The 27471-nt window shown below is 34.4% G+C and overlaps 1 non-coding gene across 1 annotated transcript; it reads left to right on the top strand.

Moving 5' to 3' along the window:
- The first annotated feature begins 24494 nt into the window (after nucleotides 1-24494).
- On the top strand, nucleotides 24495-24598 carry LOC121213402 (small nucleolar RNA R71). Its single transcript, XR_005908784.1, has one exon. It is a non-coding gene; the product is annotated as a small nucleolar RNA R71 (small nucleolar RNA).
- Nucleotides 24599-27471: the final 2873 nt, after the last annotated feature.

The raw sequence follows: 27471 nt of genomic DNA, 5'->3' as shown, positions 1-27471 counted from the left end.
GAAATTAAATTTTATTAAGTCTAGTTTTTCATGGAAGAAACAGTGTAAGCAATGGAATTGTAAATTATGAGATATAATAAATTTTGTGAGACAATGATTTCGAGTTCCCCTGTTCTGACTTTGGAAAATCATCAAAAATTGTAAAAAAAATAATTAGGGGCTTGAATTTATATTTTTAAATCAAATAGAAACAAATAGAAACATCATCCAAATTCTGTACTAAGAGATAAATAATTTTTAGTACGGAGAGGTTGAAGCTGTCAAATAGCAGAATAGGGATAAATTTGAAGATTTTAATGTACTTATTTGATAAACTATATATTCTGAAAATTTTATGTAGAAAGGTATTTGAGTATAGTTTCAAAAACATTAAGCAGATCTTAATTTAGAATTCTGTAGCTCAAGATATAAATAATTTAGTGACAATGACTTAAGTAGACAACTTTGGATGAACATATAAGTAAGTAGTGAAAAAATATATGAATATTTAGCTAGCATGGGTTACATTAAAAATGAATCACACGGCCAAGGCTAATTTGGGCCGTGTGGGCCACACGGGCATGTGAGCCTTTTTTTTGAAAAGTTGTCTAAGGTTGCACGAGTCGCCCAAGTCGAATGTGGACCTACTGAAGGGTCTGTAAGCCCTAATTAGACCCCTATATGAGTGATCTGTCTGTCTGATTTCTGTATCGAGCATGGATTATGATATCTGAATGTATGTACTGTAATTGCATAATAGCATGACATCTTTTGTATGTTGTTGTAACACCCCAAACCTGGCCTAGACGTTATGGCCGAATCTGGTGTGTCACATCGGAGTGTTTTTCGAAAATTGATCCTTTCGGTAAAAATCCGTTACTAAATTTAAATCCTTTTATTATTAACGAAAGTTCTCGTCAAAATTTTTACCTTATTAACCATCAGTGTTATAATAAATTGATTTAAAAATGCGGAAGCTTTTTAAGTCGATGAAGTTTAAACGAGTGTCTTAGAAAACAGTAATTATTTTAAAAACTCGTCTTTAACTAGACTAGCAGTTTAAAAATATATAATCCAAAGCCCAATTAAAAATTAAAACCCACAACAGCCTTATTACAAAATTAAAAACCCAAAAGTGAAATCTACATTAAATAAAGTCAAATGCAAGACCCAGCAGTTGTGTGGGCACCTCCAAGTCCCTCGCAGCACCAAATCGTCTAAGGCTGGGGATTACCTATACAGTTAAAAAGAAAGGGTGAGTTTACGAAAACTCAGTGTGTAGCCCTCTATCAGTCAAACAGTAAATAGTGCATGCAATTACAGTCTGGGCCTGAGCCCTATTCAGTATCAGTACAGTCTGGGCCTTAGCCCTATACAGTAATAGTGTGGCCTAAGCCCAATACAGTATTAGTACAGTGTAATGCAATTATGCATCCCGCGCAAATCCAGCCAGCACACCACCCGTACCAACCAACACACCATGTGGGGATATAAATCGACCCACCCAGCCAGCAAACCAATAATGCAGCAAAGCTGCCAGTAATAATAATGTAGTATAGTTGCTAGAAATAGTAAATGTTGCAAAGCCACCAGTAACAGTGAATGTGACATAGTCACTAGTACAATACTTCCTCCATATCAAAATCCCAACCCCATGCAGTATGTCGTGTCATAAATATTACGTGTATGCAAAGTCATACTCAGTACAATCATATATGTAAATCATAAGCACATCAGTCATTCGGAACATAAGGGCATAATCGTCATTTTACCATACAGGGATATTACGGTCATTTTATCCTACAGGGACATTACTGTCATTTTACCCTACAGGGGTATTACGATCATTTTATCCTACAGGGGCATTACAGTCATTTTACCCTACAAGGGCATTACGGTCATTTTACCCTACAAGGGTATTACGGTCATTTTACCTTATAGGGGTATTATGGTTATTTTACCTATTTTGGGGTTTTAGCTTAGGTAACGACCTCCTCGAAGGACTACAATCGCCTCGAACGACACAGATAACCTAAATGATCATAACGGTGTAAATGGACTCAAGGCCCATTACTCGGCCTAAGTAGGCCCACACACTCGTGTGGGCCATTTAGCCCAAATTTAGTTACGGTTATGTGACCTACATAGCCCATTCCAATATTTATCACTTACCGTAGATTTAATCTGTGTAGGGCCTACAAGCTCATTGAGCCCACACGACTCATTTCGGCCCAACGTGGCCCATAACGGTCCAAGTCCATGAAAATGCTCGTGGTGGCCTTTACAGTCTATCGCCTATGATTTGTGGGCTTGGTTTACCCCATAATCACGCTCGTGAGGCCTCAAATGTCGAAGTTTTGGCACTTCGGCTTTTTGGCTCCTGCCAATTTACAATCCAATCAGTGTGGAATACACACCTGTTTGCGAAAACTGCGCTAAGATCCACAAGCTCTGAATCCTAATTCAGTTAAGATATACCATAAGTCTCCTAACAACAGAATTTTAACACTCTTTCTCTATCCCACTTAACGAAGAGGTTCTAATCACCCACCTTGGTCGATCGCCTGCAAATTCACACTTAATCCTTTACAAGAGATAGTCTACAGACCCCCTTTAGAGAAATCTTGCAATACAACTAAGACTTTAACAACCGAATCCATTTATTGACTGATCAAAGGTTTGCACCAACTGTATAACACTTACCAATATGTTGACTAAAAGTGAAGAGATACCACTAATCGACCTACCAGAGTATGCTCTAACACCAAGGCACAAAAAGGAACACCCACCCCTGAGATGGAAGATTAGACTACTCCCAAAAGTGAAAAGAGAAAAGAAACCCGAAAAAAAAGAGAGTTAGGGAAACAATATTTAGCTTATATACTTAAAGAAAGAGATGATAATAGAAATAATAGAAATTAAACAACTTACCGATTGACCAAAGATCAACTGTAAAAATCGAAACCAGAAGTAGGGAGAGAGCAATGCTGTAATGGCTCAAATATTAATGGTGAAAGGATGACAATAAGAGAGGAGATGATAATGGTTATTCAGCAAGAGATCAAAAGAAAAGGGAAATAGTTTGAGCCTAACTGAGAGGAGAAGTATGGGTAATAAAAAACTAAAAGAAAAAATGGAGAAAAAGAGAGACAAAAGAGTAGAAAATGGCATAATCAGCTAGAAGGAGAACAACCGAAAATGTTTATTAGAGATAGAGAGTTAAGAGCAAAATGGTAACAAGTAAACCTAAAAGTAGTGAAAAGAGCACAAAACGATAGAAAATACCCAAAAATCAACACTACATTTGGCTTTAGAACAAAAAGTAGCTAAAAACTCGAAATGGAGGGTCACACTCCCACTACTAAGCCGAATTGCTGAGTGGTTGATGTCCACCAACGTCCACAACTCTTCCCCTCATAAAAAATCCCTTAATTTTCTCCCCCTATCCCTCCTAAAAATCCTCCTTAATCTCCTCCTTGATTTACTCCACCATCTACTCTTTGACCAATTCAAATTCCACCTTGCAGAGTTGCAGTCCACTTCTGCTTCTCATATGGCAAGAGTAGCAAAATAAATACTCTTTTTACCTTGTCAAGACTTGAACCTTAGACCTCAAGCAACTACCACACGCCACTTACCACAGGACCACAAGCTCATTTGAGACACTTTTAACCACAATTAAATATAAGGCTCACCTGCTAATGCTAGAATTCATTTAAAGGAAAATTAAAAATTTTTCTAAAGCCCATATTTGAACCCAGGACTTCTAAAACACTCCCAACTACTCCTAAATCACTTAACCAATAAAGCAAACTTGAAATTTGTGTCACTTTCTTGCTTTACTAAAATATTTATAAATAGTCTCCTAACCGCTCCCATGCTCAATGCCCAATACTTCTAGGCCCAATTTCGGGGCATTACAGTTGCATTGCACCGGGGTGGGTTATTATTATCTGGAGAAAGTTTCTGAAAAGCTATTAAGCCTATTATCTAGTAGCCCTACTGCAAATTTTTTATTATGTGCCATGTTTCGGTACATCTTGGTGTGTAGGGATGGACGGAGATGGTGTGTAGAGGTTGGTGGGTAGGATTCTGATTTTCTGCTATTTCATATTGCTTCTGAGATGGGCCAAAGCCCTAAATTTTATCTGGGACTGTATCCGAATAGGCCAGGGCCCAAACTGTATCTGTAACGGGCTTAAGCTCCAGTCTGTAATTGATTATTTTCTGATGTGTATCTGTATGTATGTTTTCTGTGAGGATTACACACTGAGTTTGCGAAAACTCACCCTTTTTTCTCTGTAATCTGTAGAGGTAATCCCCAGACTTACGTGGATCAATGCAGCGGAGGGCTCAACGGTGACCACCACTACTGAACTGCTTTATTACAGCTTTTGATTTTATATTATCTTTGTGTATTTATTATTGTAATGTTGGGACTTTGGACTATTTGGTTTAAATTGGGATTTTATACTATTTTTATGGATTTTTAAACTATAACTCAACAAAACACGGTTTTTCTAAAAACTAAGATTTTTGGTTTCGTAAAATAATTGGTTTTAAAAGCTTCTGCTTAAAAGACATGTTTTAAGGCAAATAAGCTAGTTCACATTTTTCCAAATTAAATCAAAGAAAAATTAACTGGAACGATTTTAACTTGTCAATCTTGATTTTAAACCCCATTCCATGTGACATCGTTAGATTCAGCCATAACGTCTAGGCCGAGTTTGGGGTGTTATAGGCTATATGGATGTAGACCTTGCATTAAGGGAAGAAAAACCGACACTTCTCACTGCGAAAAGCACCCCTTATGTTAAAAGGGATTTTGAGAGGTGGGACCGTTCAAATCGCATGAGCCTAATTATCATTAAGCACATCATTCCAAAAGCCTTTAGGGGCATAAGATCTGAAAAATTACTCAGGCCAAGGTTTCCTTGATGAAATTAAGAAACGTTTGGCTAAAAAAAATAAGGCTGAGATGACATCACTTTTGACTTCTTTGATGTCTATAAAATGTAAGAGTCAAGGAAATTCTGAGTAATCCAGGGTGCTATGAGTTTTATGATCCCATAATTAGGAATATTTTTGAGACAAGAATTGCAACATTTTGAGGATGTTGAGATTGGAGGGGGAAATAAGGTTAGACATATTACTTTTTGAGGAGGAATTAGATTCAAACTCAATTCCTACTATCACTTTTGACGATGTTCAGGTTCTTATACCTATCATTGATCAAGAAGTGAATTTAGAACCTCAACAAGACAATGTTGAACAACTCCCTATTCAAGATGAGGAAATTATTCCAAAAAAACAAACTCGATAACCTCAAGAACAAATGTCATTAAAAAAAATCCATTAGAGAAAGGATTATAATGGCTTTAGTGGAATATTTTGACCTTAAGCTGCATCAGATGAATATTAAGTTAATGGTTTCTCAATGGTAACATTGATCATACATTTATATGGTGCAACTAGAAAACTTTGTGTCTAATGATGCAAAGTTATTGATTTGCAAATTAAAGAACTTCATTTATGCGCTTAAGCAGACTTCTAGTCAATAGTATTACAAATTTTACCAAATGATTATCTAATTTGGTTTAAAGATGAATTTTTCGATAATTGTATATACCATAAGTTTAGTGGGAGTAAGGTTCTATATTTGGTTTTATATGTTAATGACATACTACTTGTCAATAATAAGTATTGTCTCAATTAATGCCCTAAGAATTATTTTGAGATTACAAAAATGCATAAGATTTTTTACATTTTAATAGTGGGAAGTTTAATGTATGTTCAGGTTTGTATACATTGGAGTATTGTGTACACTGTTGGGATGTTAGGCAGATATTTTAAGCAACCTTGGTTTGGATCATTGGATAACATCCAAGAGGGTTATAAGGTATTTTCAGAGAACAAAATATTACATGTTCACATATCAGAGGTCTGATCAGTTAGAGATCATTAGGTAAAAAGACTCCGATTTTGATGGAGTATGGATTCAAAATTTTGTCACTAAGGCGCAAATTGTGAAAACAAATTGCAGTCTTTTATTCCAATAGCAACAAGAGCACATCAAACTGAAAACACATAGACTTTAAGTTCCTACTTGTTAAAGTAAAATTTTAGAGTGGTTAGCTGCCTATAAAGCATATTAGGACAAACTCCATGATTGCGGATCCGCTTACTAAGGATTACACCTAAGGTTTTATAAAAGCACACTACTCATATAGGTGTAATGCCATTTAAGGAAATTTTGTTTTAGTGGGAGCTTGTACTTTTAAATGCTTTTATGTTATAAACACATTTTCAGTTATTTTAGTTTGCGGATATTAAGTTTATTTTCTACAGAAATAAAGTTTATTTGGTTTATTCACACTCTGGTTTTGGTAAGGTTTGATCACACTAAGATTTAAGGAGGACTAGTTGGAAATAGACATGTTTAGATAATATTGCATGTAATTTCCATGCTACACATCCATACTTGATCTATGTCATTTGGTTGTGTTAATATATGTGATCAAGGATGGATTTAGTTACGATATATGTAACGAAAGTCACCTTGGTTCTATGTTAACATAATTAATGGATGTGTTTGTTCGGAATACCTTTTGGATATTATAGTAAAATTTTTGAGCTCATAAGGTTATACAGTGATATGTAATTATAGAGTAATTAGTACATATATATGTGGTCCAAGTGGGAGATTGTTGGAAAATATGGACATCACATATATAATAAGGGTAATTACATGTTATTATTTACTATCATGATAGGTTAGCTCAAATTAAAAGTGGTCTAATTTGGTTAGGGTTTATTGGGCCTTAATTATTTAATTATTAATGATGGGTTAATTAGGAATTGGGGCTAATATGCCAAAGTTATATATATTAGGGTTGTGGTCCCCAAATAACATACAAGGTAACTTTTCTAATATCCCATTTTTGGAAAAAAAAGAGCCAACTTCTCAAGATTTCTTGTGTGCTAATTTGGAAGATCAAAACTCCAAGATCTGTAGATTTCAAGAGATCGATGAATTCAGGTACGCTTCCACATCTAGTTTTGTTATTGATTTATTCTTGATAATTTGACATGATAGATCCTGGTTTATTAAATTTTATTTTACAATTCTAACATCATGGCCAAAAGAGCCTTGATCTTATTTGAGTTTTTGCACTTGAATATAATATAAATAAAATAAAAATGCCATATAAAACATTATATGAAAATAAGAGACATATATTAATATTTGAACTAAAAAAATTAAAATTTTTATTGATACTATCAATCCATAATATAACCAATAAAAAGTTAATAATTGCGACAATGTATGATTTTATTAATTTGTCCATGTTATCTAAATCAAGAAAAAAATAGAAAAAAATAAGAGTCAATCCATAGTTGTGACAGTGTATTGATACTATCAATCCATAGTATAACCAATTAAAAGTCAATACTTCTATTAAACTGAGAAAAAAATTAGAAAAAATTAAACCGATAAAAAATACAAAATAATTTTAAAATAATTGATGCGCTGTTTAAGCTCAAACATGAGTATTAAACTAGAGAAGCCAACAAAGATAAACACCAGAGAGTAGCTATAAGAAGAATGGATAATAATTCATTATTCTTAAATATTATCATAACCAATCAAAGATAGTAGCAATTGAATTGATAAGAAGAAAAAAAGAGTTATCAAATTTTCAATGAAACAAGAGACATATAATAGCACTGTTTTAAGAAAATGGACAAAGACTTTGAATATATATATAACATTGAAAAAATATATTAGAATGAATATATCATGCTCAAACTCTAGATGTCATTGCAAGTATATCAGAAAAGCATGAAACAAATATATCATGTTAGGTAGTGTCAAATTAATGGTTGGTTAACAAATCAAAGGCTACTAATTCTAATTCTTTAATCCTCCCCCAAGGTAAATCAAACAAAGCAAGCAAGGAACAGTATGTTCAAAATACACTTGGTACCAGCACTCTTGTACATAAAAACTAAATGGCAAAGTTCAAAGAATTCATTAGTATGTATCTATAGTCCAAAGGCGAGCAAAACTGAAGAAAAGTAATTAAAAGGGCAAAACGCATTAAGCTTTACCTAATTACCAGCTGTTATTAAAGTATAGTTACTTCAAATATTAAATACACATAATTATGGCATCAAAAGACCTTTACTCCTCCCTTCCTACTCCACAAACAACTATATTAATAGGGGTAGTAAGGGACACATACTAATTATAATTTTCTTCCCAAATATCAAGTTTATCACTTGAAAATCCTTATCCCATGCCCTTCATCAAAAAGGAAATTGAATCCAACAGGCTATTTGTCTCCATATTGTTTTTAAACAACACAAGAAGTTCAAATTAAACCTAAAAAACTACAAAAGGTTAGAAAAAAAATTGATTGGGTGTTTAAGCTCAAACCTGAGTTTTAAACCAGAGAAGCTAGCAAGGAAAAGCACAAGAGAGAAGCTATAAGAAGAATGGATAATAATTCATTATTCTTAAATGTTATCACAAGCTTAAGTAATGACTTTTAAGAGTTTCAGCACAATTTAATAGAAGATAAATGTCTAGCAAGGGAAGTTTTGTAGATATGGTGAAATCAATTTAACTTCGATAATCTTTTTAGTCTCAAATTCATGTGGTTTGATTTTCTCTTCTTAGGTAGTGTTATCTAAGTTCTTCATTAAGTTCTATTAAGAGTTAAGTTGTTTAGGTGGTGATTGTATAACTCTCTATAAAATTAGGAGCATAACCACTCTAACCAATTAAATACTATACCAAACATCTTTTTGGAACAATGCCAATAAGATAATGAACAAATAGTTAAGAAAAAACTGTTACCTTTCTTAAGCAAGCTAGATTGCGACCATTCTCCCTATAAACAAAGTCAAAAACATTCTCAAGAACTTTAATCTCTATAGTTGTATTTGTTACAACGACATATTTGTTTCCACTACAAGCATGAGAAGAAAGGGACATTAGTTACGAGAAACTGTCTGAAATCCTTACTTCTCATTCCCCACTCCCAATTATATTTGGCCCCATATAACACACCATTAAGTTTAGCAATATAAAACTAGCATCCTCTTCAAAACTATACAGGATATACGAAATTGATTTCATATAATAACAAGGTAAGATCTTGAGAATTTAATGTAGTTAATTTAAATGGTCTAACATCACTGAAAAGAAACCTATTATTTCTACTAATTTAATGAAAAAAATTAAAAAAAAGGAAATCAAAATGGGAGAAGAGATAACTATATGCAGATGAATCGACTGCAAATTTGGGGAAAATTTTGGCAGAGTAGAGATTTAGATAGAGACAGAGATAACCCTTTTGGCTAAACACATATTTGCCATTTCTATTTTCAAGACGTTGAACCAGTCTTTTTCTTAGGGCTACTAAAAGAGGCAAAGAGGAAATTGAAAGGAATGACGAAAGATATAAAGGTTTACCTGAGGGAGGACTGCTATTGGCTGGAGATAAAGGAAACAAGGGAGGTCGAGACTAAGATCGGACTGAGTGAGAGCTTTCTTGAGATGAGAAAATGGGAAGGTAAAATGGAAACGAAAGAGCTATTCATTGGGTATTCAGTGGGGGTGAAATAGAATAGGAATGTCCCCTATTACATGCTTAAACACGTAAAGGAATAGACTCGTAGTAGGCATTCCATTGAACCAAACTATGGTTTATGGTGGGCCCACGAAATTGGGTTGTAATTGCTATGCCATTACACCCAACCAAACATGCTGTAAGTCTAATTCTAGTACTAAACCATTGGAATGACCCACATTTCCTTCACTTCAGAGTTTAAAAACTAAACACATAAACTCTAATAAAATTCCTTGCGATGGATCACTGATTTACCACCTGTAACACCCCTAACCCATCCCCATCGCTAGATTAGAGTTACAAAGCATTACCGTTCAACCGACATTTAACATTATAACATAACATAAAATAAATATATTATAAACCATTCAATCATATGTATTTTTCCCTAAATCGAGCCCTCAAGGCCTTAAAAATAACTTAGAAGTAATTCAGGACAAAATCGAAACAAAACTGAAGTTTTAAGAAAAATGTGCAAAAATATGAAAACAGGGGTCACATCACCGTTGGCCAGGCCATGTGTCATGGTCAAGGCTATGTAACATTCAAAAAAGGGACACACGGCTGTGTGCCAACCTGTGTCCTCGTCTATGTAACTCTTTAAGTAGAGTCACACAGCTGTGTTACACGCCCATGTGCCAAGCCGTGTGACTCTTGAAAATGCCTACAAGCTCGTGTGCCAGGCCGTGTGCTGGGCCATGTAACTCACTGACTTGAAACACTAAGAAATTTCAAATGACACTCAGCCGTGTCACCAGGCCCTGTGACAGCTTATGTCTCAAGTCGTGTGAACTGTAACAGCCCAATTTTAGCTAAATCGAAATAGTGGTTTTGGGACCACAAATTTGACATTGGAAAAATTATTTTAATATTATTTTTGGTGTTTATAGCATGTGAATATATATGTGTGAAAATTTTGTGAGCTAATTTTATCATTTAAGTGGTTAATTTGACTAAAGGACTAAATTGCGTGAAATGCAAAAGTGGCATTCTATTGTTTAAAGTGCTTAATTGATATGGTTTATTAAATAGGAGGCTCTTATGTTGTAAATGGACCATTAAAAGGTGAGTGGACAAAGATAGCCATCCATCATGTGTTTATTGATGTTTATAACCAAAGGTATTTTAGTAATCTAGTAATTAAGTTACAATTTAGCAAAACCAAACCAAATTCATTTCCATTCATCTTTTTTAACAACTTAATATTGAAATGAAAAAGGAGCTAAGCTAGCGTTTTCATTCGGCTAGACAAATTCAAGTATTAAGGTACGATTTTAGCTTGATTTTTGATGATTTCTATGTTTTTGTGATTGTTCCTTTGAGTACTAGCTAGCCCGTACCCTAATTTTTGAAATTGTTGATGATTTTGTGAAAGGCCATTAATGAACCAATGAGTTTTATGATGTTTGACGATGATTTATGCAAGCTTGGTGTTTGATATACAGGTTTAATTAAGTGATTTTTGGTAAAAATGCTTATTATGGACTAAATTGTGAAAATGGAAAATTTAGAGGTCTAAATTATAATAAATTGAATTAATGGGCTGCTAGGGACCAAAGGAAAATTCAGCCTAACATGAGCATGTTGAAATTTTGTGTATTTTGAGTTGTTTTAAAATAGGGACTAAATTGAATAGATGTGAAAGTTTACGAGCTAAAGTGCAAAAATGACCAAATGTATATTTTTGGATGAAATTGGATGAATAGGTGATTAAATGAGTTAATTTTGAATACATATAGATCAAGAAAAGAGGAACTCAAACTTAGATCGAGGCAAGAACAAAGTACTTGATTAATCAGCTAGTTTCGTTGTTTCTACGATCGAGGTAAGTTCGTAGGTGTTAATTTCATTATAAATGAATGTTATATGCTTTGATATTGCATAAAATGTGTTTATGAGATTGTAAATAATGTTTGAATGGTGAATGCGACTATACGGAAGTGTTCAGCAATGAAATCGATAAGCAAAACTTTTTGGTTAAACCTTAAGTACAGTGATGATGATAATGTGATGTCAGTAAGTTAATGCATTGGCTTCGAGCCAAGATATCAGCACTTCTGGTGTGAATAATAGCTTGCTTTGGCTTCGGGCCATGGTACTGGTACTCCAGGATAAGTTACCTTAATTTGGCTACGGGCCATGGTATGGGTACTTATCGATTATGATTCGTGAGAATTTGATTTCTATCCCTAATGATTCAATGGATAAATAAATGACGTGGTTGAGAAAGAGGTTAGTACGAGGTGATATGGGTATGTACGAAACCTATTCAAGTACTACATTGAGAAAGTTTAATAAAATGGTATTTAATTATGTTTGAGACATGAATAAGGTTTGTGTTAATGTAATGTTGATTAGGTAATGTGCAAATGGTTGAACTATATTATTTTATAAATTGAATTGCTTAACTATGAACTTACTAAGCTATGAAGCTTAATGTGTGTTATTTGTCTATGTTTAGTAGATAGTCAAAGCTAGCTTGGACTCAGGGATCGTTAGGAGCATCGTCACACTATCGATCATTTTTGTTGGTACTTTGAAATCTTTGTATATATGGTATATGACATTTATAGGCTAGTGTTATTTTGGTATATTTTGAGCTATGATGTTAGCCATGTGAATTGGCTTGTTAATGATGTAAATATTGGCATGTTTTTAGTCATTTAAATTAGCTTAAGTTATGTGTTTGATAAATGATGTAGGTGATGTATATAATGCTTTATATGTTGACATGTTTTGGTAAGTTTTCCATAGTTGTGGATATAGTTAAATGGATGTTGATTTGGTTAGTTATCAATGTTTGAGGAATGGTAAATTGAGATGGTTTTGGTATAATTGAATTGGTATGTTTTTGGTTGATTAATATGTATTGAAATGATTCTATTTTGAGAACTATGTGTACTTGTGAAATAGGGTGGCAAATTGACTTTTCAAATAGCCTATTTTTGTCCAAGCGGCCAGAGACATGAGCGTGTGTCTCAGCCGTGTGTGACACATGGTCATATTACACGGCCGTGTGTCTCTTGGGTATCCCTATGGATCAAGTCAGTATACCCTACAGGTTTGACACGGCCCAGACACACGGGCGCGTCTACTGGCTGTGTGTTACACAGACTCACACATAGGCGTGTGACAAACCGTGTGACATAAGTATACCCCCTAAATGGCACATGGCCTAGCACACGGGCGTGTGTAGCCATTTCGAAGGGTACATGGGTTAGACATAAGAACGTTTGGTCTGCCGTGTAACCCAACCAGTAACCTCCTTAGTTTTCCCACGGCCATGGCACAGGGGTGTGTCTTCGGCCGTGTGGTACAAGTCAGTATGTATGCCTTGTTTTCACACGGTCTGCACCACGGGCGTGTATGGTGGTCGTGTGAGGCAAACAGCCTGTTCACACGAGCGTGTGACCTATGATTTCATGAAATTTTTCTAAGTGTTCGAAAATTTTTATATGTGATCGGTTTAGTCCCGAATCACTCTTAAGCATGATTTTAGGTCTCGTAGACCTATTTAAGGGACTTTGTGTATGTGAATGAGTGATATGTGATATTGAATGTTTGATAAATATTATATTGTCCGGTAATGCCTCGAAATCCTATTCCGGCGGCGGATACGGGTTAGGGGTGTTACATTTAATTGGTATTAGGGCTACAGTTTTGTCGATTAGTCTTTGATCCCCGTTACTAGCTTGGCGGCACTATATGAAGATGGAAAAGAGAGGGAGTAAGCATAAAGCTTAGTAAGTTGCTTATAAATAAGTAACAAGATCAACCATGCATATTATAAATCAACAAAACATTCTTGACTGAACAAAGATAAATATCACTACATGCTTATATATCACAAGTATAAGCCAAAGATTACAATATCGCCCCAAAATCATTTTCATAGCTAAAACTTACTCATGTCATTCTTACCATCACGGAAATATAACTAGACTCATATCTCATGAGTTTCGAATAAAAACCTGTACCACTCACAACATGAATATATCATTCCGCATCTTTATAATAAGCCTTAAAAATAACCCGTGAAACCCTTTGGAATACTAAAGGATATCTGACAAGCTTTACACAATAGGGTGAATTACCAATGCTATGTTCCAAACACGATCTTACACTGGCTCACATGTCGAGGCCGATGCCATGTCCCAAACACGGTCTTACACTAGCTCTCGTCTCAATGCCGATGCCATGTCCTAGACATGGTCTTACATTGGCTCTGATAATGTGGTCGATGCCATGTCCCAAACATGGTCTTACACTGGCTCTCATAACATTGCCGATGCCATGTTCCAAACATGGTCTTACGCTGGCTCTAATATCGTGGCCAATGCCATGTCCCAGACATGGTCTTACACTAGCGCACATATCACCCAAATGTCATGGCATGGATATCCAATCTATTCCTAGGTTCAACCGGGAATTTACCACATTAATTTCATCATGCATTATTCATAATCACATTCAACCATATTATGTAAAATTGATTATTCAACACAAAATAGCGATAAAGTTGCCTTACTTACGTACAACTTACCTCGGTATACAAAAAGTGGACGACTAGTTGGATTTAATCTACTAGTTTGTCTACGTTCGAATTTCATATTTCTTGATCTAAAATGATAAAAAAATTCACTAATTTAATCATCATATTAATCAATGCATTTCATAATTCATATTTTGGCAAAATGACTGTTTTGCCTTTAGACTTTCACAAAATTATGATTTTACCCCTAGTCTCGTAAATCAATTTTTATCAAATTTTCACATTAACCAAGCCTAGTCGAAACTACTTTATGCCTATAGCATCTCAAAATTTCAATTATTTCACACATTTCCACATAATTTATAACTTATGCAAAATGGTCCTTAGTTAAGGTTTTCATGAAAACTACTTCACAAAAGTTGTTTATTTAACAACCATGATTCATTTTATTCCATAAATTTCAGGAAACAACATGAGTAATCTCATGGAAAAACCCTAAACTTTCAACCATTTTGCAAAATAGTCCCCTCATTAGCTATCTAATGTTACAAGGGTCCCAAAAATACAAAAATCGTCAAGAAAGACCATCAAAATCACTTACTTGTAAGAGTAAAGAGTGGCTGAAATTTTGAAGCTCCAAAACCCTTAAAATGGCTAAAATTTTTGGTGGTGAAGAGAAGGGATGAAAAGATGAAGTCTTTTTTTTAAATCTTATTTCTAGACAAAATAGGTCACCAACTTCATCTAATTTTGACTTTTCTATTTCCTTTATCTCTATGGCTAGCCACCCTTTATAAAATGCGTCTATTTTCCCTTTAAAAACCCTTAATTATGATTCTCTTACCATTTAACACCTTTAGGTAATGAAATAAAACTTTTGTCCTTTATGCGATTTAGTCTTTTTTCGCAATTGAGCATGCAATTGCTAAAATTATTTCACCGAAATTTTCATGCACTCATATAAACATGCTATAACACATAAAATAATATTAAAAATAATTTCTCTGACCTTGAGTTAGTGTTTTCAAAACCACTATTCTGACTAGTCCCAAAATCGTGCTGTTATAGAGTCGTTATCCTCTATTGTTGCCTCTAGATCTCCCTACTTAATGTTTCCTCATTTGGCTTTTTATAAGCATTTCTTCCTAGGGTAACTCCAACAACCCATGATATCTTCTCCTTTTTTTAGGCAGATTTTTCTTGTAGAAGTAGATTTGGGATGAAACTGGTATATGCTGAATGTTGACTCGGTCATCTTCCTAAAATTGCCATGGAATACAAGGTGGAAAATTGTCCATCCTTTTTCCTCGACAATCCTTCACTCCTTTATTTCTTTCTCCACATCCTGCACCTACCAAACTGCCAAACACAACCCTTTCATACGCAGTTAAAAGTATCTAACATGTAAACATAGTCCAAGCTCCTAATGTAAATCATAAAAATACTAATTAAATGTCCTAAAATGCCACTAAATGTACCCAAGTACAAGTGTAATAACCCGTTTTCAGTGAAATTAGGATAGTGGTTCCAAGACCACAAATCCAAGTCTGAAAGAAAAATTAATTTAATATTATTGCATGGTCTATATTATGGTAGAGAATTCATATGAAAATTTCATTAAGAAAATTTTACCGATTTCATGTTTAATTAGGGGAAAAGGACTAAATTGCATAAAATGTGAAAGTTTAATTCTAGTATTTAGAATGATCAAATAGCTATGGAATACGAAATTTGAGGTCCCTATAATACAAATAGACCATTAAGAGAAGTTAGTGGATATTTATGATGAATCATCCATTGAAAATTGAATAAAAAAAGGACTAAATTAGAAATTGAAATAATTAAATATGATAATAAATTAATATCATCTTATTTCATCATCATCCCCAAATTAAAATACATGGAAACCCTAGCTGAGAGAAAAGAGTTCAAGAAAGCTTAATTGGCTCAATTGGGTAAGCATTCTTATCCCATTTTTAGTAATTTTTATATTTTTGAGATTGTAATAACCTAATCTAGCTATTTTGGGGATCAATTTGTAAAGTTATCAAAGTATTAAAATTCTCCCATGGACGAGTATGCTGAAATTTTGAAATTTATAGTAGAAAATGAAAGATTGTTGATAGATAAACAACTTTTATAAAGGAAATTTTCATGAAATTGTGATTTAGGGACTAAATTGAAAAGATGAAAAATTCATGAAAATTTTTTGATTTTTGTAAAATACATGGGCTGTAAATGTTATATGAAAATTTTGGCTAGGCTTGTTATAAGGATTAAATTGCATGAATTTCATTTTCCGAGCCTAGGGACGAAATCAAAATTAATTAAAAGTATAGGGGCAAAATGGTACTTTTTCTTAAAATGTCAATTGTGTTGAATTGAATATGAATTGTATTAAATTGAGTCAAATTTACTTGTATAGATTCGGATAGACCTAGTACGGAGTTGGATCGAGGAAAATAAAAAGTAGTGGATTAGCAGATTCTTGTGTACGAACAAGTGTCGAGGTAAGTTTGTGTAACTAAATTGTGTATATTTACACGTTTGAGTGAAATGTTGTACGTGTGAATGTTAAGTTATGAATTTGGTATGTTTAGGAAATAAATTCATAAATCTGATAATGCCCGATAAATAATAAATCCCGTTTGAATACATGAAATTCGATTGGATACTGGGCTTTTGTATTGGTTGAGGTCTTGCATATGTTACAGAAACACCATAGCTCGAAAGAGTATCCCGTTATTAGCTCTCATGAGCTTCCTGTTAAATGGTTATTGTGAGCTTCCTGTTATAGCTCTTCGGGGCGTCCCGATAAGTTGTGATTCTACATTTGTTGTGGACACACCTTAGCTCTTATGAGTTTCTCCATTATATGGCTCTTCGTGAGCTTCCCGTTAATTGGCTCTTTGTGAGCTTCCTGAATAATGGCTATCTGGAGCTTCCTGATATGGCTCACTTGAACTTCCTGATATATGGCTATCAGGAGCTTCCTGATTAATGGCTCTTCAGAGCTACCTGTTATAGGCTCGCACGAGCTTCCCAAATAAGGATCTTGTGAGCTTTCTGTTTTAGCTCGAATAAGCTTCTTGTTTATGTGCTCTTACAATCACTCTTGAATATGAGTTGATAGACTTACCCTGTAGCACACTTTGAGTGTACTGCCCATGTATCCATCGATATTTTAAATGATTCAAGGGGTAAAGTTTTGTATGAAATGATATGAATTCATGATGAAATATTATAAAAACAAATACTTGAAATACAAGAATATGATACTCATTTGTTTATTTGATACTTGAAGTGATAGATACATATATGAGGAAATGGTATATTGATGAGCTTATCTATATTCCTTGGTATTTATATTAATTTACATAACTAACATGCTTGGTGAAGATTTATGTGTGTTTAGGCTATTGATATTACTGATTTGGATGTACTATGAGTGCTTATTTTAAATGAAATTGATTAGTAAGTTAATTTCTTGTTATACGAACTTACTAAGAATTATATGCTTACTCTGTTTATTTTCCTCTATTTTATAGTGCTCGAAAACTCGTAAAAGTTGGAAATTGGTCGAAGCATCATCACACTATCCTTCTGTTTGTTTTCGTATAAATAGCAAACTTATTTTGGTACAATGGCATGTATAGGTTAAATTGGCCAATGATGGCATGTATATTGTTGGTAGTAACTAGCCATTGGAATGGCTAGTGATGACATGTTTGATGTATGTGTAGAAGGTTATATCATGTTTAATATATACGTGCTTGGTATGATAGATTGAATTTTTATAAACTTATACGATTATACAAATAGGTATGTTTTTAAATACTTAAATACATGTGATGATATATTACACATAAGATTAGTTTTGGCTTGGTTTTAATATATTGAATTGGTTGGTGAATGTATTCAAGTGTTGTTGTAGGATGAAAGCAAATTTAGGTGAGAAAAGTGGCCTTGGAAATGGCCTATTTTGTTCCACACGGGTAGATGTCTTGGCCGTGTGTGACACACGACCTAGAACAAAGGCGTGTGTCCCCTGCATCTTAAAATTTCAAAATAGAATGCTCAGGTATTTTCACACAGGCAGAGACATGGCCGTGTGTCTTAGCCGTGTGTGTCACACAGCTTGGCACACGGGCTTCTGACTTGGCTATGTGAACCCTGCACCTTAATTATGCAAGTCAGTATGCTCACACAGCTTAACACACAGGGGTGAGGCTCGGCCATGTTTAAGTCAATATGTAACATAATTTGGACACAGGTTGGAACATGGCCGCATGCCTCACATCGAAGGTCTGGGACATGTGCGTGTCACTTGGTCGTGTGAGCCACACAGCCTGGCACACGGTTGTGTGTCCTCTACACTTAAGAATTTCTTTTTAAATTTCGTAAAATTTTATGAGTTCCCGGCTTAGTCCCGACTTATTTTAAGTGTATATTTTGGGTTTTGAGAGACCATTTAAGGGAGAATATGATTGATTTTGGATATGAATAGTAAATTATATGAATTTTTCTGTAATTGATCTGTAAACTCTAGTAATGATCCGTAACCCTATTCTGGCAAGCAATTAGCTAGGTCTAAAGGAATGAAATATAACTCTTTTCAAGATTTATCAGTACGAAAATGGTTGGCGAATATAGGTGAAATGGCTGGCGAAGTTGATGCGAAGGATTGATTGAGGAAGAAGGCAGAATTGCAACAGGTAGTGGATGAATGAAGGAAAATGAGGGAAAGGGGGAAAAGGTTAGAGTGGTCAATGGACACTTGTAGGTGTGAGGGTGAGCTTTAATCGAATGAATGAAAGGGGAAGGGGGAGAAGCGTTAAGGTTAGTGAATGGAGGGGATCTTGGTGGTGGAAGACCGAAGGGGGGCTGGTGAAGACAAAGGGAAAAGGGGAAAAGGGGAGGAGTTCGCACAATGGTCACATGGAATGGAGGTGCAGGGTTTGAAGGAAGGGGTTGGTATGGTGGTAATTGTGCGAAAAGATGGGGAATGGTGATGGGGTGGGTGGGAAACATCGACAGCAATGAAAGTAGGAAAGGAAGGGTTTCGACGGCTAGTTAGGGTACGTAAAAAAAGTGAAACTAAAAAAAAGGATGAAAATTCTAGGGTTAAATATAGGACACAGTTGTGTAATGGCTTGTGCTGGGCCACACAACTATTTCTCGTGCTTGTGTAAGGCCACTCAAGCCATATGCCATTTCAAAATTGAAAGAAATTAAGTTCCAGGACTCATACGACTTAGAACACGCCCGTGTGTCAAGATCGTGTGCCACACAGGACCAAGTCTCTAGACCGTGTGGGTCATTTTACCCCGTGTGATTCTTTGAAAAAGAACAAAACTATGCCCAATTTCCAAATGGCCTTGGACATGCCCATGTGTCTAGGTTGTGTGTCATACAGGGCCATGTACCAAGTCATGTGTGATCATCCTTCACTTCTCCCACGCCCGTGTGTGAGGCCATGTGGGGCACACGGTCTTACACATGCCCATGTGATAGGCTGTGTGAAACACACAGCCATGACTCCAGATCATGTGTCTCACACGGTTATGTCTCCAGCCCGTGTAACTTTCTATTTTCATGTGTGTTGAAGGAAAATTGGAAAAATTAGCTCCAATATCCACACAGCTTAGGACACAGCCATGTGCTCTGGTTGTCTGTCCCATACGGCCATCTCGTAGGCTGTGTGGCCCTTTTTTTTTACATACTCAACATGCAAAAATATTAAGGAAAATAAAAATTTAAACATTTGGATTGCCTCTCGAGAAGCATCTATTTAAAGTCTAAGCTTACAATTAATTTGGATCTTGGAGCTGGAGCTCCTGTCACTCGTTATTAATATCACCACCAAGACAAGATTTATGTCAATAACTGTTTACCTTAAATTTTTCGTATTCAGGATGTGTTACCATTATTGTACCATAGGGAAAAATAGTTTTTATCAAAAAATGGGTTTGACCATCTCGATTTCAGCTTTCCAAAAAACAATTTGAGCCTTGAATTATATAAAGCCACTCGATCTCCAATTGTGAATTGTTTGGGCTACTTTAAATGAGCGCTGTAGCATTTCTTTGTTGCTTCTTTGTACAATCTTGAGCTCTCTTAAGTATTTTCTTGCCATTCATCTAACTCATCTAGTTGCAATAGTCTCTTTTCACCTACAAGTTTAGGATCGTAATTTAGAAATTTAATTTCCTAAAATGATTTATGTTCAAATTCTAGTGGTATGTGACAACCCTTCCCATAAACAAGTCTGTAAGGAGACGTTCCTATGGGTGTTTTATACGCAGTCCTATAAGCCCATAAAGCATCATCTAATTTTAATGCCCAACATTTCTTATTTGTCTCTACGATATTCTCTAGAATGCATTTCAATTCTCGGTTCAACACTCTTGTCCACTATTTTGAGGGTGATAAGGGGTAGTTGTTCTATGATGTACACCATATTTCTTAAAGATGTTATCAAATTTACCGTTACAAAAAAGTGTACTCCATTCGCTAATGATTGCTTGAGGTGTTCCAAAATGAGAGAACAATGTCTTAAGAAATCTAATTACCATCCTAGCATTATTAGTTGGTAAATCTTGAGCATCAAACCCATTTCAACACATAATCTAGTGCTACAAGTATGTATTTATTGGCATAAGAACTAGAAAACAACTTATTAAAATCAATACCCCCAATGTCAAAAATTTCACAAGAAAGCATGTAAGTTTGAGGCATTTCATCACATTTGGAAATATTAACTATCTTTTGGCATCTATTACAAGAAAAACATACTTGTTAGCATCTTTAAACAATGTGGGTGCATTTTTCTAATCCCATTGTAATGTCTTCTTGTCAGTCCTAAATGGCAATGGTCCAAAATTTTATTCACTTCCAGTACCGTAACACACTTTCGAATTATTTGATCTGCACACACATAGAAAAGAAAAGGATCCTCCCAAAAATAGATTTTCACATTAGCAAAGAATCGCTTCTTTTGATGATGATTCAAACATTTTGGTAAGACGCTAGCAACCAAATGATTCGCAATATCTTCAAAGCTAGGGCCGTCAGAATTAGTTACCGCAAATAGTCATTCTTCAGGAAATTAGTCATTTATCTCCTTTTCATTAAGCTTTTCAAGGTAAGGATTCTTGAGCCTTGAGAGGTGGCCTACTGTATGATTTTTAGCTCATTTCTTATCTTTAATCTCAAAATTGAATTCCTGCAACAATAAAATCCACCTTATAAGTCGAGGTTTTGCCTCCGGTTTAGTAAGAAGGTAGCAAAGAGTGTAGTGGTTAGTTTACACAACAACTTTAGACAATATTAAACAAGGTCTAAATTTATCAAATGCAAAAACCACATTTAGCAATTCTTTTTCTGTAGTGGTGTAATTCTCTTTTACATCTGTTAAATTCTTGCTAGCATAATAAATCGACTGAAAATGCTTGTCTCATAATTGTCCAAGTACTGCACCTATTGGAAAATCACTCACATCACACATTAGTTCAAAGGGTAAATTTCCATCAGGTGCAACCATAATTGGGGATTAATTAATTTTTCCTTAAAAACAGTAAACGCCTCTAAACATTCCTAACTGGAATTAAATGACACATCTTTTTCTAGAAAATTAGTTAAAAGCTTATCTATTTTAAAAAAATCTTTAATAAATCTCCTACAAAACCTAGCATGTCCTAGGAAACTTCTAATATCCTTAATTGAATTAGGGGGTAATTTTTCGATAGTTTCAATTTTTACTCTATCGACCTTGATCCATTTACTAGAAATTTTATGGCCCAAAACAATTCCTTCTTGAACCATGAAGTGACACTTTTCCCAATTAAGCACAAGGTTCATTTCCTCAAATCTCATTTGAACACGTTTTAAATTCTGAAGGCATAAATGGAAAGAATTACCGAATATCAAGAAGTCATCCATAAATACATCCATGATGTCTTCCATGAGTTCATCAAAGATGGCTAACATACAATGCTAAAAAGTGGCCGGAGCATTACATAATCCAAAAGACATTCTTCGATAAGAAAATGTACCATATGGACATATAAATGTCATTATTTTTCTTGATCCTCAGGAGCTATCAGGATTTGAAAGTAGCTAGAAAATCTACCTAAGAAGCAATAATACATGTGACCAGATAATCTCTCCAACATTTGATCCACAAACAGAAGAGGAAAATGGTCTTTCCTTGTAGCATTGTTCAACTTCCTATAGTCAATACAAACTCTCAGTCTCATGACTATTCTTGTTAGAATCAGCTCGCTCTTCTCATTAGCCACGATAGTCATGCCTCCTTCCTTAGGAACGAGTTGCACAGGACTCACCTAAGTACTATCAGAAATAGGATAAATAACTCGAGCATCTATAATTTTAGTTACTTCAACCTTGACAACTTCCTTCATATTGGGTTTTAACCACCTTTGAGCTTTCACACATGGCTTATACTCATCTATCATTAAAATCTTGTAGGTGCAAAAAGAAGGACTAATTCCTCTAATATTAGAAATTTTCTAGGCTATAGCTTTTTTGTATTCCTTCAACACTTAAAATAACTCATCCTTCTCATTTGGCTTTAAGTCTGAAACAATAATCACTGGCAGTGTGGAATTATTTCCAACGAATGCATACTCCAAATGATTCGGCAATTGCTTCAATTCCAATTTGGGAGGTTCTTCAAATCTTTACTTACCTCAATGGCCTCAAAATATTTTTGTCTAAGTGGAGACGTATTGCCATCCAAATCAGTTTTCATTTCACTTATCACAGAATTATCTTCATCAACCTCCTCTCCTTGAGCAAGACACAATTCCAATGTGTCCTTATGAACAATTTCCTACAATGAATTTTGAATAGCATGATCAATAGAATCGATAAAATAGCACGAATCATCTTGCTCTCTAAAAAATCACATGGCATCATAAATTTGAAAAATGATCTCATCATCACCTACCCTAAACACAAGTTTACCATTACCCACATCAATAATAGCTCTAGCAGTGGCTAAAATAGGTCGACTTAAAACTAAATGCACCTCAATATCCTCATCCATGTCAAGTATAAAAAAAATCAACAAGGTTTATGAATTTATTCAAAAGTACATTTTCAATAATGTCCGTAGGATATTTAATAGATTTGTCAACTAATTTAACACTCATCCTAGTGGGTTTAGGTTCCCCAAGACCAAGTTTCTTGAACATTTTATAAGGCATTAAATTAATACTAGCAACCAAATCAGCCAATGCTGTTTCAATGTTTAAACTACTAATAAAATAAGGAATAGTAAAATTTCCTGGATCTTTCAGCATAGTGGACAATTTATTTTAGAGGACGACTGAGCACTCCTCATTGAGCTCCACAGTGGATAGCTCTTCTAACTTTCTTTTATTTTTCAATAGCTCCTTTCAAAATTTTACATACGTAGGCTTCTACGAAATAGCTTCAACAAAAGGTAAGTTAATATGTAATTGCTTAAAAAAATTCAAGAAATTTACCAAATTGTTCATCCATGATGTCTTTCTTCAACTTTGTTGGATATGGGATTGATGGTTTATATACTTTAAGCACCGATGTTTAAATTTTTTAGGTTTTTGTCACCCCATCATCTTTCTCATCAACTTCTTGTTTCAACTTCTTTTCAGGCTTAGACAACACTTTCCCATTCCTCAATGTAACTCCTCAAGGTAAACTACCTTGCTGTCTTTCCAAAACAAGTTTAACAAGCTGTCCAATTTGATTTTCAAGTCCATGAATTGATACTTGCTGATTTTTCAAGGCTGTCTCAATGTTTTGAAATCGAGTTTTGGAAATCAGAATAAATTTAGCAAGCATCTCTTGAAGGTTCGATTTCTTTTCTTGCTAATAAGACTGTTAAAAACCAATAAGGGGTTGTGACATTTGATTTCCTTGATCACCTTAAGAAAATTTGGATGGTTCATCCATCTTGCATTATAAGTATTGCTATAGGGGTTATTTTGAGGTCTAGAATTATTACCCATAAAGTCGACTTGCTCATGCTCCATGCTAGACTTGAATATTCTGAATTAATCATCCCCACTTCGTTCGCATCTCATTGCATCACTGGAATCACCTGCTTAGAAAAATTTAAACCATCAATTTTCTAACCAAGAGCTTTAACGTGATCTGCCAACATAGAAACAACATCAATATCAAAAGCTCTGGCTACATTAATAGGTTTGACTCTCATAACTTTCCACTGATAATTATTCAGTGCCATCTCCTCAATAAATTCTTCAACTGCCTTAGGTGTTTTTTTGTTCAATGTTCCTTTAGCTGCTGCATGAATCATCTATCTAGTTGAAGGGTTCAAACCATTATAAAAAGTTTGAACTTGAAGCCATAAAGGTAGTCTATGGTGAGGACAACTTCTCAATAAATCCTTAAATCTCTCCCATGTATCGTAAAGAGTTTCAATATCAAACTGAACAAAAGAAGAGATGTTTCTCAACTTAGTTGTTTTTGCCGATGAAAAATATTTTAATAAAAAAATTTAGTCATTTGCACCCAAGTAGTGGTAGAACCTCATGACAATGAATTTAACCACAGTTTTTACCTTGCTTCTCAACAAGAATGGGAACAAATGTAAGCGTATGACATCATTAGTAGCACCATTAATCTTAAAAATGTCGCAAATCAGATCTTCATCATGCAAACCATCAAACTAAACATATTGTTGCGCCATTTGAATTATGTTCGGCTTGATATCAAAATTATTTGCATTAACAGTTGGTCTGACAATACCCGATTCACCCTCAATCATAATGGGCTTAGCATATTCATATATAGTTTGAGAAGCAGGATGTGCAGGAAGTAGCTGATTATTTTGATTATCACCCATCTCCACAGTAATATCATTTTCCTCTTGATCATCTACTATATTCTGTTGACATTGCCTTGTTTCTCTAACCTCTTTATGATTTCTGTGAGTAGTTTTTCAATCTCACTGTCAAAAAGTAATGGATCCAATGAGTTTCCTCTGGTCATAAATCAAAAGAACCTGCCAGAAGAAAACAAAAGAAAAAAATTAGAATATAAAAATTAAATTAAAAATAAAAATTTTAAAATAAAAATAAAAAATGGTTAAATTAATAGAAATAAAGTTTTCCTAATATTTCAGTCCCCAACAATGGTGCCAAAAACATGATGTACTCGTAAACCAACTAAAATTTTGGCAAAGGCAAGTGCAGTTATCAACTAATAGTATGGCTATGATGAGAAAACATATCATTCCCATGAGTACTAAAAGTAATAGTAATTACCGTCTTTCTATTATTTAACCGATATATTGGAGTGATTGATTAAAACTAAAATTAACTAAATTAATTAACTACAAACACGAAAAAAAACAAATCAGGAAAATAATCGAGTAAATAACCAAGAAGCGAAACAATACCCAGGAAAGAATTCACCTAGATTTCATCTGTCATTATCAATCTTCACCTAGATTTCATCTATTATTATCAATCTAAATTATGCAATTTCTTTACTTAGTATCTTGATACGTAGAAATCACTAAATAATGCTAATATCTCTTTCGAGAGTAAAAGCAACTGACTCTAGGTTGATTAATTAAAATTTCTTTCTAATTAAAACCCCTATTATCGCATTAACTCGATGTATGGATCCCCTAATTAGATTTGACTCTAATCTGGTAGATTTATGTCGTCCTATTTCTAGGATTGCATGCAACTCCACTCAATTATGCTAGATCTACTCTTAAACAATGTCTATTCCCCCTCTAATTCAAGCACACCAAACATGGATTAATAGTCTAGAAATATTAAACCAAGAATGAAAGATACATAATTAAGAACAAGATCCAAGTATTTATTGCATAAAAAATAGAAATTAAATAACAGAATCCATCCTAAGGTTTATCTCTCTAGGTAATAAGAAAATTAGTTCATAATTGCAAATAAAAACATCTCAAAGATAGTATAACCACAAGAAACACGAAAACCCATAATAAACTTCAAAGAAACCAAAAGGAGATATTCAATATTGATAAAAATCTACTTCAGAGTCGGCTTCAATGGTGTTTTTCGAGTTGTTTTCTTCAATATTATCTAATGGCTTCCTCCTCTTTTCTTATATTTGGTATATATATCTCTTAGGATGCCCCAAAAACCTAAAAATTACATTTTTTCCGCATTTTCTAAGTGCAATTCATGAAATCCACACAGTCTGGCACATGGCCATTTGGTAGCCCATGTGGCTCACACAGTCTGATTTTTAGTCGTTTTTCACTCTTTTTACTCCCTAATGCTCTCCTAAGTATAAAAACATAAATTTAAAGGATTAGGAGCATAAAATTCACCATTTTACATCGAATAAACATCCAAAAATACATTAAGAATGAGCTAAAACATGTTACATTTGGCATTTATCAAATCACACCATGTTTCCCTGTTATCTACTGATAACTTTTGAAAAGAGTTATAATTCATACTCTTAGACTTAATTAATTGCTTGTACTTAAGGAAAATTAGCTTCATTTTAGGTAATTGCATGATCATTCTAGTTAATCAAGCGGTGCATCTAAGAACTTGAGATGGTGATTACTTTATTGCATATTCAATTTTAATTGCTTTTGGAAATGTCTTGTTTGGCTGAATGGCAGGTTTAAGGGAGAAGGATAGAAGAGGATAGAGGTTTATCGAGGCATTATGAGAGGTTGCCATGGCAATGTTGGTGAAAAAATGACAAACACCCAATCAATAATGAGAACACTCAGCGCTTGGTCCCTCACATGCATGTGGAATGGAGAATATTCACCTAAAAATTCAGGAATAAGATGCTAAGTCAGGTGGGATTGTAGTTTTTAACCCAGATTTCTTCCTCTGCATTTTGTTTCAATTCTTCCACTCCAAAGTAATATTTGGTATATTGAGGATTCAGTTTTTGAATTTTTGTAGCCCAACAATGAGCTAACTTAATATAGCTAGGGTTTGCTTTGGATGATGTTTTAATTTTGATTAATGTTTATGGATTAAGATGGTTTATATTAGGCATAATTGTAAAAAAAGCTCTCAACGTTTGGGGGCTTTTAGTTTTGTACCCTTAACCTTTTATTTTTTTATTGGCACCTTCAACGTTACAATTTTTTCAAAAATCAGCTCATTTTTACAGTCACCGTGAGTTGACTGTTAATCATACTGTTGGTTAACATAGTAGCCCATGTGGCATGCCACATAAGCTTACGACGTCATATATGACATCATCTTTTTAACTTTTTTTTCATTTTATTTCCATTTTTTTTCTTCTTCCCTCTTTCTGTCTTCCCCCCTAACTATTGATTCCAACCATGCATATGGGGTCTTATGC

The sequence above is a fragment of the Gossypium hirsutum genome, chromosome A13 (assembly GCF_007990345.1).
Source record: "Gossypium hirsutum isolate 1008001.06 chromosome A13, Gossypium_hirsutum_v2.1, whole genome shotgun sequence".
Taxonomy (NCBI): domain Eukaryota; kingdom Viridiplantae; phylum Streptophyta; class Magnoliopsida; order Malvales; family Malvaceae; genus Gossypium; species Gossypium hirsutum.
This window is presented reverse-complemented; position numbering and strand designations above follow the sequence as displayed.